The following is a 3,499-nucleotide window of genomic DNA, read 5'->3' as shown; positions in this document are numbered from 1 at the left end:
ATAATAATAATAATAATAAGGCCCTCTAGGGAGAGAATTCGGTACCATGGGAGACGCGCTGTCCCTAGTCGCAGCCGTATTGCGTGTGTAAGCTCACGGAGACATGCTGTTGTTTTCACCGGCACAGCTGGTTGCTAGGTTTAAGAAAGTCCCGGATGTGGCAAAGTTCCCGGCTGTCCGCCCGCACCTATTATTTGTGAAGCAGGCTGTTACTAACGGCGACAAGCGGACTAGTGAGTGTATACATAATAAATACTTACACACTAAAGCAATGATAATAATGGCTGGGATAATAAATATCGCATTGTCGACGCTTATAGCAATAGGGCCACCTCCTCCGGAACCACTGATGTCCACCATATTTACTCAATTGCCTAAAATCTAATTAATTGGGGTAAACACAACAGGAAACAGTTTCACCGGCGACTGTGCGGTGGATGATGTGTTCGCTGCCTTCGAAACAATATGTCTGCGCCCATGGGAAGAATGAATTGTGGGATAAAAATCTCTTCAATCTTATACAAATCCGAAAAGATAGTAGGCTATCTATGTGCTATGTTTTAATATCACTGTAATTTAAGCATTTTTTGTACAATTTTTGGAATGCGAGCGCTAAATAGTCGTTAATAAAACATTATGAGAAAACATAATTAACACACTGCATTTTATAGAGGGCGGCACCTCCATCAAAACAAGGCGAATGAGAGATTAGAGGTAATTTTAACATTTATACAGAGTTTGTTGAGTAATTCATGCAAGAGTTATGACTATCGCAAAGAGTGGTCTGTCGGCATCATATAAATACAGTTATTGTCACAGTGTATCGTTATTAACAATCTAAACTGCGCAGATAAACGTGTTCAGCGATCTTGGAATGTGTTCAAGACTCCAGGCATTGGCGATAAAATGGCCCGATATTCTTAATCTTATGTAGCGTTTTCGTGTCTTTCCGCGACACCTGAGGGCGCCACCTGACAATACGCAGTAACTAACAGTTCACCTTACGTATAGTGCAGTGCAACACGGTGGATAGTGACAACGAGAGATACAAGATAGATACTCCTACCTTGTACGTCGTACCGTCGCCACCCGATCTCCACTCCCTCACGAGCGCCTCTAGTGCTACTGCGCTCTCTCCTCTGGTCACGGCCAACTCAGCGTTCGTTCCGGCTCCGGTGCGATAGCGTGGTTAGTCAACATTGCCACACCACAAACAGGACAACGGGGCACCCCACCCCGCTCTGCTGGCCTTATGTTACGTCCTATAATAAATGTCAACCCGGTGTACAAACAAAGGCTATACAGATATAGGCGTAGCCAGACAAAGGGCTAAATAACCGGCAGGCTCTCTACTGCACGGCTACTACACGGCTGCTCACAGCATTATGAGCATAGGCCAGTTTCTATCCTGCACGTGAAGCGTTGGCATAGCTCCCCTCTCTCTACTATTTCAGGAGTCCATTTAATACTCTACTCACTGTATTATTTACTCGCCCCACAACAACATTCAACAGGACTTACAATATATGCACTGCTGCCGTCTATCCTTTCATCCGTCCTCTCTCGCTCTCTCTCTTTCTTTCACACACACACACACGCCTCTAGCTCTCTCTCTCTCTCACACACACACACCTCTAGCTCTCTCTCTCTCTCTCTCACGCATACACACACACACATACACATTCCCTCTCTCAGGGTTCTGCCCACGGTGGGCGGCAGTGGGCGGGTGTGCCCGGCACTCGCGGTTGCCGCCCGGCACTATATATCTCCACCCGGCACTAATTTTTGATATAAAAAAAAAAATATAAAAAAAAGTCTGATATATGGGCTTTTTATTGCTCAGAATGCAGGAAATTGAGTTTCAGACTATCAAAAATCAAAAATTTTCAGGGGGGGCATGCCCCCGGACCCCCCCTAGATTGGCTTCGCGCCTACGGCGCTTGCATCTTGCGACAACAACTGAATGCGCCCGGCACTAAAAAATCCTGGGCAGAACCCTGCTCTCTCTCTCTCTCATGCACACACACACACTCGGCAATCAGCAGAGCATCCTGTTGCGCAATCATGCGTGTACGTGTCGCAAGATCACTGTGTGAGATGGATGTCTTAATAGTTTGCGTGGAGGAAATAAGCGCCACTGCATATAGGTGCGGGCGGAGCTACGTCACAGATCAGTAGTCACGTGACCACCAGCAGAACGCCGGTGAAAACAACACGATCGCGTCACTGGCGTCCATAGGATTACTGCATAACGATACGAATTATCCGTCACTTGGTTTGGAAGTTTTAATAAGTTTTTTTCATGAAATTTCTTCTAATATGCCTTACGAGTATACAGATAGCCTTTCTGTAGCTATAATTATGACATTATGTAAGATACATATATGCACTGCAAATATAAAATATTTTAAGCTATTCTTATTTGTTTGCTTTGCATTAGTTGAATAAAATTACCCCAGGTCTCGTGAAACAAAAACAAAGTCCAAGATTACACAGGCGCACGCACACGCACACGCACACACACACCCGCACACACAGTGACACACTCACACGCACACGCACACACACGCACACACAAACACGCACGCACGCACACGCAGTGACACACTCACATGCACACGCACTCGCACACACAGTGACACACTCACACACACACGCACATGCATACGCACACACACACACAAGGACACACAAACACGCACGCGCGCACACGCACGCACGCACGCACACACAGGCACGCACGCACACATACACACACGCAGTGACACACTCGGATGCACACGCACACGCACACACACACACACAAACACGCACGCACACGCACACGCACTCACATGCACATGCACACGTACACACAGTGACACACTCACACGCACACACAGTGACATACTCACATGCACACGCGCACACACGCACACACAAGGACACACAAACACGCATGCACGCACGCACGCACACTCACACGCACAGGCACACGCACACGCAGTGACACACTTGAACGCACACACACACGCACACACAAACACGCACGCACGCACGCACACTCACACGCACAGGCACACGCACACGCAGTGACACACTTGAACGCACACACACACGCACACACAAACACGCACGCACACACACTCACATGCACACGCACACGTACACACAGTGACACACTCACACGCACACTCACACGCACAGGCACACGCACACGCAGTGACACACTTGAACGCACACACACACGCACACACAAACACGCACGCACACACACTCACATGCACACGCACACGTACACACAGTGACACACTCACACGCACACTCACACGCACAGGCACACGCACACGCAGTGACACACTTGAACGCACACACACACGCACACACAAACACGCACGCACACGCACTCACATGCACACGCACACGTACACACAGTGACACACTCACACGCACACTCACACGCACACACGGTGACACATAAACATGCACACGCACACGTACACACAGTGACACACTCACA

At 48.5% G+C, this 3,499-nt stretch overlaps 1 protein-coding gene and 1 long non-coding RNA gene across 3 annotated transcripts in view; one reads left to right on the top strand and one right to left on the bottom strand.

Annotated features, from left to right (window-relative positions):
- The window catches only part of LOC106809396, a 5,854-nt gene extending 5,380 nt beyond the window's left edge, over positions 1–474 (bottom strand). The window contains exon 1 of the long non-coding RNA XR_001393869.1: positions 261–474. This is a non-coding gene — a long non-coding RNA (uncharacterized LOC106809396). The remainder of the gene's footprint in view (positions 1–260) is intronic.
- Positions 475–674: 200 nt separating this feature from the next.
- Positions 675–3,499, top strand: part of LOC106809395 (deleted in autism protein 1 homolog) — an 11,297-nt gene continuing 8,472 nt past the window's right edge. Inside the window, exon 1 of one of the 2 annotated variants that reach the window (XM_014812461.1) lies at positions 675–714. The gene's annotated coding sequence lies outside the window, so the exon portion shown is untranslated. Of the gene's footprint in view, positions 715–1,033; positions 1,070–3,499 lie in introns of those variants that run through there. The other variant, XM_014812462.1, reaches the window with a different exon arrangement.

Source organism: Priapulus caudatus, unplaced genomic scaffold, assembly GCF_000485595.1.
Source record: "Priapulus caudatus unplaced genomic scaffold, Priapulus_caudatus-5.0.1 Scaffold350, whole genome shotgun sequence".
Classification (NCBI taxonomy): domain Eukaryota; kingdom Metazoa; phylum Priapulida; class Priapulimorpha; order Priapulimorphida; family Priapulidae; genus Priapulus; species Priapulus caudatus.
This window is presented reverse-complemented; position numbering and strand designations above follow the sequence as displayed.